Consider the following 14,845-nt stretch of genomic DNA (forward strand, 5'->3'; position numbering starts at 1 on the left):
GTGTGCAGCTGTTATGGTAGTGTGTTTGGTATAGTCAGGGACTGACCAATAGGATTTTAGGGGTTTTCCTATTATTATTGAAGGTGAATCACCTATGCGTTGTTTGATGTGTTTTAACTTGCTTATGGTGAATATATATTTGAATTTAAACATATTTGGCCTGTGTCTTGTCTGGTGTTCAACCGTATGTCGTTACTGTGTGCACACTCACATGAAATCAGAAGTCAACTGTGTTCCCCCGGTCGCCACCCTAGATAGATATACTTTCAACTGAATTTTGCTTGAAGGTTGGTAACATATGCATTTGGTTTGCCAGTACATAATCCATTTTTAACACTTATTCTAACAATAACTTCAATGGCTGTTTATTCTGGTTTGGCACTTAGGGTGACCGGTGAATCGTGTTCAAAACGTGCACAGCGTTTTCGACACGAATTAAAAATTAGTTGTAAGCTGAAATCCTAAGGAAATCCTAATTACCAGTATGTTCACGTGTTTGGTAGTCGTAAGCTAAAGATTTTTGGGTTTCGTTTGCCGAGTTACAGAGTTTTGCCTAACTCATTTTAACAATTGTTTTTGCTGAAATACATTGTATACTGTATATATTTTTGTCTTATTCTCTCAAATCTGATGTGGTAAATAATTTGATCGGATTACAACTCTTAACTTACCAAATCTTAGAAGTGTTATTTTTATTGTGATAATCAAGAATATAAATTTGGCATATACACCCTCGAAGTTTATCGAACAGCAGATATACTGCACACTTCGCGCTTCTTCGGAAATTGCGTATTTCTTCGTAAAACATATCCGGACATTTTTTAAACATCTCGAGATGCATTCGGGACATTTTGACCTTTGCAGCTGTGTAAGATTTTTGTGAATCGACCAACATTTAGGCGAGTTACAAGTAACTGAATGTCCTAGTATATGCCTCAAATAGTTTGGCCATACAGCAGCGTTTCGAGCGATCATACCACTTTGTGTTCAGGGGTGTCGAAACATGGGATAGCTGGTGTCATATACATAATATCTTTCAGCGTATCAACGTGATCTGGTTGTGTTATTTTTGTCGCGTTTGACTTCATAGTATGCGATATATGCGTTGTTCGTAACTATCGTCCTCAGATTCGCTAAATTCTTCCGAAAATGCCATTTTCGAATTTCGACATGGCATCTTATTATCTCCATGGTGTGGTTCACTAACAACTACTGTCGTCTGTGTCACTCCCTGTGTTTATATTTTGCGATAGTTGATTGGAATATGAATAGATCTCTCGTTATTTTGAGAGATATAATGATAATCTTGTTGCTCCACAACGTTTACCAGATATGTGGCACGCATTAATTCTGTCACTCTGTTTATTAGTTGTCTGAGAGTTGGGTTTCCAACATATTCAACATAATTTTTCCATGGTACATTCAAAACACAAATTGTTGCTGAAAAGAAAAATCTTCCCTTGAAATACAATAATACTAAATGATAAATACAATAATACTATTTGACTAAAAAGCGAGAGAATGTTTTTCCATCGCGATGTATGCGCCATAAAATCACTAAAGTCGATTGCAAATAATTACGGGTTTTAGATTTTAACGATATTCATTGAAATATATTCAGGAGCAGGGTTTTTTTCACACATCGATTCTGTTGTAATTTTCAAATTATTCATTTCAATTGGACATTTCATTTTTGTATTGTAATTGGATGTTTCTGAAAATCAATGTGTGGCAATATTTTTTTTACGACACCGTGACGATATTAGTAGTGTTCACGCTACAGGAAGTACGAGCTAATCTCGTGTGTTTGTATATCGGATAGATCACTCCCACACAGATGGGAATAGTGGTTAACACGGGCTAAGAGACACACAAATTGGTTAATAATATGCAAGTATCTTAAGTTATTTCAACTATGATTACTAAGTACAGTAACTTTATAGGAAGATATATATATAAGTTCTACGGTTATAAAACAATTTCAAAGCAAGTGCAGATTGGAGAATAATTAGTATGTCTGGCAACAACAGGCTCTTTTGCCTCTATCCACACACGGACAAATAGACGATTCACACACACAAATATACTGCCAACAGTCGGCCGCACCTAAAATTAATCTATTATTGTAAATAAATATTGTGTATAAACGTAATAGGCGTGGATACATAACTCGAGGGAACTTATTTAAAAAAATAACTTTCTTTTCGTTTTTCCACCACATTGCCACTATAGCCCTTATCATGGAGCTGTTGCCTACAAGTTGTCATCAGTTTATTTGATGTGTTTGTTTTAAATTCACTGTTCCTCTATCCCCGGTCTAGAAACGGTTATTGTCTAAAGTGTGAATTACTCCCAGTGCTTCGACAGCCCTCGATATGGCATTCCGCAAAGCAGAGTCTCTTGATATCAGATCATTCCATTGTAACCAAAGACACTAATGTCATTGTTGAAACGTTCGATTCATTGTTCCCTGCATATTGTAGTTTTTACAACCAAAAAAGACCAAAAATGTTGATACTTTATATAAATTTAGAAGCTCAACACAATTCTTTAGCCGGCAAGTCTTTCTATAATTCACGGTTACTAAATATTAACCGTGAATAGTGGCATATTGACATTATTCGTGAATATTGCACTTAAACTTGAGATACTCTATCAGGGATTGCAACATTTCAAACAACCTTAATTGGCCCCTTCTATTAGTCATGTGTTTTAAAAAGATTGATGATTTTTTCATTTATTGGATAGCTTAAAACTAGTTGTAGTTGGTGGATCGGTTTATTGTGCTTGTTTTATTTAAACAATAATGAACGACCCGCCAACACATAATGGGTGAAAGCTCACTTTGTGCGACATATATGTACGAGGCGTGAGCCAAGTACATATATGGAGCACAAAGTGTGCTTGAGTCCATTATGGGTTGTCGGAGAGTTCATTATTGTTATTATTTGTTAGCGTTGTCAATACCAGTGGTTTTGCTGCCTCTAAAAAGCGAAAAAATTGGAGAAAAATCCACAGTGAACAAAATAGTTTCAGACACTGGCCCGTGAATCAGAATAATTTAAAATGTCTTTCTGGAAAGGGTTTCCACAATCTCATATGAAAAACTAAGAAAGAAACTAGTTTTAATCCATCAATATTATTCTATTGAACTCATTTGCATTGCGAGTGACTGATGTGTGGTGTGGACTAGCATTGAAGTGATCGCCCAGGCGAATGGCACACCGTGACTGATACGGCGTATCAGACAGGCTAGATCGCCGCCGTGGTCCAGCTAGGTCGACTGTGCGTAGGGGTGCATACCCGAGGTACATGTACGTACTTACCGGGAGCCGACGCTGAAGAAATACAAGGCACGCCGGTCGTCGTCAATCTCGTTTCGCAAATTGTGTGGTACTACACACTACAAAGGCAGAACAAATTCATCTCTTTGTACTCGTAGACATGTGTGTGGGTAGTTTTTTGTTCTACTGTGGTGAAAACGCTGGCGTCTTTATATTTCAGAGGCAAACCTTGGTGGCAAAATGCCTCCTTGTTTATGTGTGTCAAAACATTTTGAAAACCAGCTTAGAAAATTTTCACCTGAATGTAAATAATCATAAACTGTTACTTAATAATGAGAGAATTCACTGAACATCAGATAACAATTGTGAAATATTTTAATGCCGTCTATTTTTAGTTCTGCCACTGTGATTCTTCGTCATTCTATTCTGAATGAGATGCATTTTCGTTCCGAGCTTACAGTTGAGTGTCAAAATGCGACTTGGTCTTACTTCGAAGATTTTCCCAGCCACGATTGCGTGGATATATCATAGTATTCATAAATACTTAATTTTGTATTCCGCTAGGAATAGTATTCCTTGGTGGACTATTGATATCTGCGTCTGAACTAGCAGGCACAGATGACATATTAGAAATCGAAAGTCACGCGATCAGTGACGCCATCCTGGGACACTAGCTGATGTATTAGTTTTCCATTGGAATTAGTAACTTTCTGAGCCTGGATGACTTCATTGAAACTACTGCGAAACCATACAAATTGCTATTCGCCACACTGTTGCAGTCCCGGGCGCTATTGCTTTCAGATTAACAAAAAAACTTTATCCATCCGAGATAGACAGTGAACGTGTCAGAATATATATTAAGTAAAATACTCTGTTTTGATGCTCCTGGTATTCTGTATATTAAATGCCGCAACCGGGAAGCTGTGAAGCGTTCTACGCTGTGAGCATTTCTGTGAGTGTCGCACTGATGCTCACAGAGAACGATCTAGGCTGAGTGACTTTTGAATCGAAGATGTGATATCACAGATGTGATATGTCTATGAAAAAAAGTCATTGCAATGACTTCAACGGCACTCTGACATTTGTATCAGGTGAGTGGTGGAATAACTTGCGCTTGAAAATTTCTCAATTCATTTCAATGATTATACACTCGATGAATTGAGTGATTCACACTGCTGAACAAGGCAACTAAAGGGAGTTTTCGTGGCTAAAAGTAACTTGCGTATCATGAGTAATTTATTGACATGCAAAATATGGCGGAATTGGACGATCAATAGAAACTCCCAAGTAAGTAGACGAACGTACGCCCTATATTTGTCTACCATTCATGCATAGCCTGCCCTCAATACGCAATGATATATGGGGTGTGATAATAAGCATATAGTTTGTTTTGTCCATATTAATGGTTTGTTTGTTTGCACTGCACCATTGACAGACTCTCGAATGTGTATTGTTAATAAGGGGAAAATTAATAAAATCTGTGTTATAGTATTGTAATAAATTTGTATCATCTGCAAAATGACCAAAGTCAAATGCAGTAGAAGAGTTGGCTGTGTCGTTAATATAAATTAAAAATAAGACTGAGTCTAAAATTGATCCTTGTGGTACACCACATCGAATGTTATTTCATGGGGAAGAAACGTGGTTAATGTTGACAAATTGTTGGCGATTTGATGAATAGTTTTTGAACCAAAGCATTAGAGTCTCATGGATACGGAATGGCTTAATTTACATAATAGTTTTTCCTGATTTAATGTATCAAAAGCCTTTCTGAGGTCGATAAACACACCAAGAGTGACAGAACAATTGTCCAATCTTTTAGTAATATCTGTAACCAGTTATATGTTCTTGTTCACAAGTGACTCTATGATTTTACTAAAAATTGGCATTATTAAAATTAGATAATTCCTGGCGTTACACGCTTCTTTTTCTGTAAATTAAGATGACTTCTGCAAAAAATACCTTTAGTAAGTGAAACATTTACAATATGGGCAAAAGGACGAGAAATTATGTTTGCCAAATGTATAACCAGTTTGGGGTGAATATTATCATGTCCAAAAGACTTGTTAAACACTTGTGTATAAACTTCATTGACGATGTTATCAGTGCACCCACCTTCTGCATCAGGAATCCCGGATATTTCAAGATTGTTGCGTCTTGTATATTGCTGCAACTCGTGTAATTCATGTGTTGTTACTGTAAGATTCGATTGTAACTCAATGTTTTCATTGGTAATGCTGAGTAGCTGACGTGTGAAATTTTCAAAAATATTATTAGCGAACTGAACTGTTTTTGCAAGTTCAGTATTTGTACCTTTCATACATGCAAGGTTAACTACTTGTTGCGTCTTGTATATTGCTGCAACTCGTGTAATTCATGTGTTGTTACTGTAAGATTCGATTGTAACTCAACGTTTTCATTGGTAATGCTGAGTAGCTGACGTGTGAAATTTTCAAAGATATTATTAACGAACTGAACTGTTTTTGCAAGTTCAGTAATTGTACCTTTCATACATGCAAGGTTAACCACTTTTTTAAGTTAGCTGGAAAACAATGAGGATTATATCTGCTGGATGTTGTCAAATATATCGTTTGAGGTTTTTGTAGGTGATGTATGCTCTTCATTTTCATTGTCATAGTCAGTTATCTTGACTGGTGCTGTACTTGATGGTGGAAAACGTACAGCTTGGAATTTCTTACACAAATGAAGATCACCTTAGTATAGTTTGTCGTATTCCACAATCCTGGCACTTCATATTGAATTTGAAATTTCTTGGAAGAATAAAAATAGCGACTTTTGCAGAGCTCAGTGCAGCGATAATGCGGCGTTGCTAGCAGCAGCAGTGAAGCATGTAGAAGCAGATTAGTCATATTTGATGAACAATTCGCATATATAAAATGAACACAGGCCATATACAGTCCTACAATGCAATGCAATGCAGAGTATATTGAATTAGATTGTTTTATAGTTACTTTCGTTCAAAGTAATCAATGAAAAATCTGTTCAAAATGGTGTGCTTCCAAGAACTCAATAGCAGTACTTGACTAGTGCGGTTCTTTTCCAGTTAGCTGCTGCCCTTATTCATTCAACCATGGCTTCATTAGCACAGAACCTCTGATTCTCAAAGGGCGGTGCTCGTCACGCTGCACATTTATGTTGATAAACATTGATTTCCCACAATTCAATGCTAAAATCATGAGTACGAGTTATGACCATGGCGCGACGTGCACTTAAATACCATCGATGAATAATTTGGTACCTTCAATCACCAAAGAAATCACCCAGTGAAAGCTTGGTAACGTCTCTGTATGTATTCATTGGTCTGTGCAACCATAAAAGTCGACATGTTTGCTTATATATCTTGCGCATCCGTGGCGCGGCGACAACCACCTTTTAGGTAATTGAATAACCAAACCAATACTTTATGACATGTGGATATTCTTCCCATCTCAGACTAGCTACAATATTGATATTACTAAGTGGTTTAATATTCTTTATCAATTTCCTTTTATGTTGAATCAATTTATTCATGTAAACCCCAAATAAAGTGTGCAGTTCACATTAAGAAACTTTCAATTGTTCCTAGCACTGTCCCACTACCTTACCAATTGCAAGAATTATAGACATATATTACTGCTTCATATGAGTTCAGTTATTTAAACTATCATTAAACATCAGTTACTCGGCTCCCGCGACCTATTAACATCATAATATTATGATATATTCTTACAACATGACAAATTACGATTACACTTGAAAAATATTCATCAAGCTTTTTTTAAATTGTTCACCACTATACAAGGACATTGTATCAGGGTGTTAAAGCCTATTTTGTTTTCGATACAACTGGTTTTAAAAGATACAGTGACAAAAATCATTCAATTAAACCCACGGTTTTATAGATGACGTTACATGCACCTGAACTTGAAATCGAATAAACGCCAAAATCAAGTTTTTCGAACGCCGGATAACACTGCTTGGTTTTAACCTTGAGGCCCATATATAATTTGATGTACATTAATATCTGTGAATGCTACGAGACTAATCATTTCCTCTGTATTGCTGTACACAATGACCTGTATGTGTAAAAGCAGTTTGTTATTGTTATATGTCTATTGTATTTTGAAACTATTATTTCCAGTGCTTTGTAATTCATTGTCTGTCACATTAGTACTGCTGATTAGGTATGACGTGACAATCTGCTATCATAGAACATTGTTGTGTCTGTTTCAGCCAAATGACTAATCAATTAAATTCTATTCTGACGTCCAACACAGCATATTCTCTGTTCCAACAATCAAGATGTGTCACAAATCATTCTAATATATAATATATAACAGTCAACAGTTACAAATGTTGCTGACCAATAATAGATTGCAATGTGTAAAAAACAGGTTCAAATTAAAATGCACTGTTTTACATTAATATAAATACATGTGTACTTCACATTGTGGTGTTTTTGATGCATATGATGAGGGTAGGGTGAACATCATACCAGTGCCGATTATATTTGTAGTCCATTTGTGCAAATAAGTTGGTCTCATCTCACTCGAATAACAATGCTTTTTATTTAAATATTTTTTCAACATCATTTTTTTATCACATGCGTTTATATTAGGACAACAACAGACAGGTTCTAACTAATAGGGTTGACCATAGTCGTTGATTATTATTTCCATGGCAAGTGAATATAAAGCTTACTAAGTTGTATTCCCTTATATATTACAACTATTTGCTGGGAAATATTTAGACTTAGATTAATTCATCACTTATCTATAGACACATACAGTAAACATAATATCTTTAATACACAAATGTAAGCATCGTAAATAATTTACAACAAGTCAGTAATATTATATATATTTTCATTTATTTTAGTCACCACAAAGTATCACGCCACATTGTTATGTACTAATTCTATATTCTGGTTACAAATGTGAAATATATACATCATCCAGAGTATGTTATCAGGCAGCTGAAAATCCAGTATCTGTGTGTACGAAAATAAATGAAATTTATAATGATGTAAAATATTTATGTCAGCATAGCAGACATACTCACTGATCTATTTTATACGGATAGAATACAAGTATCTGATATAAGAGATCAGCACACATTCCATCATAACCATTAAAACTTTTTGGAGCCATATTTAACACAGTTGATATGAAAGTAACTGACATGCCACCATCACTTGATGCATGTATAAATACTCTTCACTTTTTGAATAAAAGCCATATTCTATAAAAATCAAACCATGTGCTTAAGGTAGAGATGCAGGTTCGTGGGCACTTTGGAGTGAAATTGTTTTTTGCTTTTTATTATCCAAAAAGTCTTGGCTATAGACTGTTGAAGTTTTGTAGAATTGTGAATAGTGGAACATACTCAAAAAACGATTTTAAAATATAGATAACAGGTGCAAAATTATCTCTTTTGAATGCTTAGCAAGATTTAGCAAGGCTGTACATAAATAAAAAAAAACATGGTACAAAAAGAAATGACGGGATCTCCATAATATGCACTGTATTTAACTTTTACAAAACAATAATACATTTAAATTTGAAATTGTAACACCCATTTTAATTATGAGCATTAGCAAACTTCTTACTGAATGAATTGTTATGCAAATTAGCAATTATCTCAGCTTCTTTTTAGTGCACATTCCAGAAAAAATAGCTCCTAGACGCTTATACCTTTTGTTTTTAAATTTTCACAAATGATTGACAATGTGTTTATTTTCAAAACGCCGTTGGGGCATTGTTTTAGTTGAATAGTGTTACAGCAATCGTACAGACAACTAGCCTGGGTGTTAATTTGTGCATAAACTTGAAGTAGTGAAATTTGAGCTGCTGCCCTACAAAATTGACAACTGGTAGACAGTTTTCAAGACGGCGCTTTTTTCATAGTAAACATATGTACCCATAAACCAATTTTGACAGGAAACAGAAGCTTTAGAAGCTAATTGTTTTTAAATCACTTTTGACCAAAAAAGCACATTTTTGTGCATATTTCAAAACTACAGTGTCCATAAAAATAAAATACTAACAGAACTTTAAAATTCATACAATAAGCTTTCCGAAAATATATAGTTTTGTGGACAAGGGAGGTCATCTTGGTTTTCTAATTAACTAATTAAAATACCTGTCAGGTAAACTGCATCTCTACCTTAATCACATTTTATGAACAAAGTATACACAACACCAACATACGGTTATTATTTTAAGGGTACGTGTTTAAATGAACTCTGAATTTCTGTACATCATTGTCATCATAATCTCAATGTTACAGCCCCAAAGTGAATGGCATTGTATTCAAATCTGAACAATATTATAACAAAAATTTAATTGGTGATGACAATTACGTTACCAGCGTTCTCCTTCAGATATCGACCTCTTGCAATGGACTGCTTGGGGATTTGCCAGTATCCTCTTTCATGGAGTTTTTGAATGTAAGCGAATCCTGACAGTGTCGGTGAAACCAACATGCTAGACATTACAATCAGTACCAATACGAAGGCTACAGATTTCTTCATTACAATTTATAAACCTGTTAATGAGACAGATGAATTGTCATTCTTCAGTTAGATGAGTAGACTATGACGACTTGCCATGCTTTCACCATTGCTGAACGCAAAGAACTGGGGACAGCCACCAATGGTGGCGCTATACAATTGTGAAATCTTTGTACCCTCACACAGATATTCAACTCGTATAAGAACTAGTAAACACATAGTTGTTGTAGACACAGAACGTCAAGGTAAATACTACGTCAAATCAACACAGATTAATCGGCAAGGTAAATACTACGTGAATTCAAATTAAACATGTAACGTAGTATTTACCTTGCTGTTTATTCGGCGTTATTTGCATAGTTCAGTGTTATAGAAAGTTCCATAATTGTGAGCGTGTACGTCCAATAATTATCATAATAGACAAACTCAAAATATGTGGTTGTGTTTTTTATGTGAAATGATTTCGATTAATAGTTTGACGCTCAAATAATATTCATGAAATTTGCCTATGTGAAAGCCTCATCAAAGGTATTAGCATATTTGATCTGCATTGCGCATGCCAGGCCTCACTGCCATGTATATTATTATGCATGCGTTTTTTTAGAGCCAGCTCAGCAGTACAATCCCAGGGGTGTGTGAAGTTTTTACTCTGCTGCGGTAAAACGCTGTCGTCTTTATACTTCAGAGGTTGTTAATCTTTGTGACAAAATGCCTTCTTTTTATGTTTGGCAACAACAATTGAAAATCAGCTTCGAAAATTGTCACCTGAATGTAAATAATCATAAACTGCCTATTATTCTGACAACAATTATTAAAATATTTCAATATTGTTCATTGTTCTGATTCCCATAATTTTGAAATCTATACTAATCATGGATATGCAGAAATAAAAATTGAAAAAATTAGAGAAGGGTATTATACTCGTGTGACATTTTCCCCGTATCGAGATGTTAACTCAATTTAACTTATTGTGTGTAATATGCTTTCAACAATCTGTTAACAAGTATTACATTTACGACGATCATATATATTTTATACACTTAACAAAATATTCAACATTCAACTCAGTGAGTGTTATGATCAAATAACTAATATAAGCCGACTCAGGAGAAGAATTATTAAATACTTCATTTTTGAAACTCAACACGAGGTCCAGTTTAAAATACAGTTCAATGACATCAGGGGGTAGGACCCGAAACATAATAGTCAATGTTGTCACCATCTTATGTACGTAATTTGTGTAACACAGGATAATTTAGACTGGTGTGCACAAATAATATGCATATAACTAGACACAAAGATACACAGTCTTACATGTACGACGCCGAACATGAACTGCGTGAAACTATAGTTTATTCAAATTTATGCTTAGTATGGTACTTGTCTCCGACAATATTACTAGTTCCTGCAAAGGCGGCCTAGATCGCACACCAATGCGTATAATCGGTTGGAAAGAGGTGGTGGTTACGGAATTATACTCTACCGGTTGGCAAAGTCAGTAACGATCAAGAGTCAAGTAAGAGCAAGTACACTCAATACTTTATCAATATCAATTTTAAAATATTACATGAATTTTTTTGACATACACATTTGGGTTGTTTTAAATGGCAACCTGCTGTTTTACATTTCAGCTGATATTTAATCATCAGATGACACCTGTTTTAGACCATGGGTCAGGATAGGCTATCGTGCACCCCCCCCCCCCACAACTCTACCATACCAATTTGTTTTTAACCATTGGGGTCTACTCAATATGAAATCAAGTGGTAACAGTGAATAAACTGGAACTCGGTGTTCATTTTCCACATATTTTAGATGGTACCTCTGAAAAGTCATATTTCTGCTGTTGTCACCACACAAAATGCAAACCATATTACCATGACTATTATGATGTTTAAATAAATAGCAAGAATAGCAATTGTTGGTAAAATTGAAGGATAACGTCTGCTGATTATAACGAAATGTCAAAATGTTACATTTTATGTTAAAATTTCCATAACGCTGGCCATTTTGAATATTTAATGAGCAAAACGCTTAATTTCAGTATTTTTTGCCAAATGCAATATGTTTAATACATGTAATTATAGGTTTGTTTGGTCAAGGAATTTATTTTTGCTATTAGTAAGGTAAGAAAATCAACTGAGAGATTAACACTTTTTCTTGTGATATTAGTGTCAAGAAAAGGAAGAACCTCTCACATATATGTGTGCATGATTCTTATAGATAATCTGTACCTTTCCAGATACTATGTTTTGGCTGTAACACATTTGATGACCATCAAATAAATTAATGCCATCATAGAAAATTTACTCGCCCTATATGGAACGCACATTTTGGTATCCTTTTAACCATTTTCTAACCATTTTTTTTTCTATTAATTTGCAGATTGTACTTTGTGGCTGAAATAACAACAAAATCAATGATTTGAAGTAACACAATGGAACCACCATCGAAAAGAAAACGGCCATGTGTACGACTTACTCCCACTGTCTGTATAGTTCATGTGCCAGGCTTAAAGTATGGCGAACTGCAATTATTCTATGGGATGAAAGATGCTCAAAATAAATTGGCCAAACTGCGAGAGATTAAAAAAATGCTGCTTTGGATCTAACCACATGATGAAAGATACATGTCAGCTCATTCCAGATCAGATTGCAGAACAACATGGTTTCCATGGTTTCCACTGGCAATGTTATAAATACATGGTTATTGCAGGTAGAGAATTGAAAGTATTAATTTTGCTGACTATATATAATTTTGTTTACGGTTTATTTAAATGTATGGTATTTCAGGGATAGAATTAAATGTTATATTTAATTTTGTGTTTAGGATTTTGTCAATTATTCATCAAAGATAAGTATATATGTGTTTTATATTCATAACTTAAATTTACATATCTTGTTAGTTTTACAGAACACCGACATTACAGCTCGTCTTTGATTACTTGCATTAACAAATGTTTATGGTTATTTAAAATCTGCATACTACGTCATATATCACTAAATATTCATTAGATGCTACGCACACTATGCATGTAAAGAAAGACAATTGCACTAAAATGTTTAAATGTATACAGCAATACACACTCAAATTTTTAATCAGTATTTGTTTAAGTTCTACTAGTCTTGTTTTGTAAGAACAGTAATTCTGTGTCCTTGTTATATGCATCGATCCCGTCGATTGTTCTTTTTTAAATATTATGTTCAATGTCATGTCACTGACCGGCTTAAAATTTGTGTTGCTTTAAACAGGGATCTGCTGTTTTACATTTCACTTGGTAGATGAACATATTGAAATGACAACTGTTCATGCCAGTCGTACTTCATTGTTAGGAAACAACAACTTATAGAGGACAAAAATCACTAAAGGTATATTTATACACATAACTGCTTTTCACTTACAATTTATGTCACACTATAAAATTACTATTAAAACCATAAAAGGTGATTTGAACTCTGTTTTGTCTCTACTGTTAAATTTATTGTTACATATGAGTGAATTGCTCAGATAACACCACTATAAAACAGGGAATGTCGAAAAAAATATTTGATTCTGTAATTCTTACATTACGTGGCATAGTCAGATCAAGAATTAAGTGTTATTTTTTCTGCAATTTTATGTTTAGGATTGTGTCAATTACTCATCAAAGCTAAGTTTATCTGTGTTTTATATACATAACTAAAATTTACATACCTTGTTAGTTTTACAGAACACAGACAATACAGCTTGTTTCTGATTACCTGCAACAACAAATGTTTATGGTTATATAAAATCTGCATGCTACGTCATATATCACTAAATATTCATTAGATGCTACGCATATATTGCATGTAAAGAAAGACAATTGCACTAAAATGTTTAAATGTATACAGCAATACAAACTCAAATTTAATCAGTATTTGTTTAAGTTCTAGTAGTCTTGTTTTTAAGAATAGTAATTCTGTCTCCTTGTTATATGTATCGATCCCGTCAATTTTTATCGGCTCAAAATTTGTGTTGCTTTAAATAGCGACCTGCTGTTTTACATTTTACTAGGTAGATGAACATATTCGAATGACACCTGTTAAGAAAAACAACTTATAATGGACAAAATCACTAAAGGTTACAGATATACACATCACTGCAGTTACAAAATTATTCATCAAACATCTTATTCTGAGAATTATTACCAAACGCTTCAGCGTGGCATTAAGAGTTTGTTTTCAGGGAAGGGTGATACCAAAGTGGAAAATGGTGGTACATATTGGGGTAATTCCTGGAATTGATACGGTTCAGGCTGAAATACAATATGTAGTGTTTCCATGTTTTGTCTGATATTGCTGTTGCAATCTGCTGATGTATCTAATGTGAGATTTGTTCCGAAATTCAGTGCATTGTATGCACAACATGGTTTTTTGGCTGATAACACTCCTATTTTCTAATGGTAGAGTTGCACCAGTTTCACTCCTACTAGAAAATCTGCATTGTTGCGTGGATGAGAGCTAATAAAACACAGCGGAAGAGTATGTAACAGCCAATTTTAACAGCCTATCACGTGATTTTACTCAAAATATTTACATGGAAAGAGGCTATTCCATTTCACGTAGGAATAATTGGAAGTAGAATATGTGAGGAATTGTATCAACAGAGATGTGTAAACTAAAAAGTAATACCTATCCTTCTACGATACTTTGTATCACTGAGCATTTCTGTTTTACTATACTGGTTTGAAAATGTTGGATTTGCATGCTTTGCGGTGTTTTTTTTACCGAAAGTTACTTAAATCATTTTGAGCATAGTACTAGAGTGAAATATATACTTTCCTCTGCATTCTCCATGAATTTTGTAACTTGCTATGATCACGGTAAAGAAAAAAAATCTGTGGTTACTTTTTGTGGTTTGGATCAAAACCGTGTCTCAAAAAACACTTTTACATCACTTCTTCGTTTACTTTTTCAGCTCGTAGCGATATAATCAGTCAATTTACAACTATTATGCGTGCTATCGGAAAGCATTTTGGAATTTTTTTCATTGCTCATGAATGTTGATTTATTTATTTCCACAAATAGTG

General features: G+C 34.4%; 1 long non-coding RNA gene across 1 annotated transcript; it reads right to left on the reverse strand.

The window, feature by feature from the left end:
• Positions 1-8,137: 8,137 nt before the first annotated feature.
• On the reverse strand, positions 8,138-13,561 carry LOC144349520 (uncharacterized). The gene is made up of 3 exons (XR_014929803.1): positions 13,489-13,561; positions 9,651-9,830; positions 8,138-8,274 (listed from the first exon to the last, which is right to left on the reverse strand). It is a non-coding gene; the product is annotated as an uncharacterized LOC144349520 (long non-coding RNA).
• Positions 13,562-14,845: the final 1,284 nt, after the last annotated feature.

Source organism: Saccoglossus kowalevskii, chromosome 6, assembly GCF_978046115.1.
Source record: "Saccoglossus kowalevskii chromosome 6, keSacKowa6.1, whole genome shotgun sequence".
Taxonomy (NCBI): domain Eukaryota; kingdom Metazoa; phylum Hemichordata; class Enteropneusta; family Harrimaniidae; genus Saccoglossus; species Saccoglossus kowalevskii.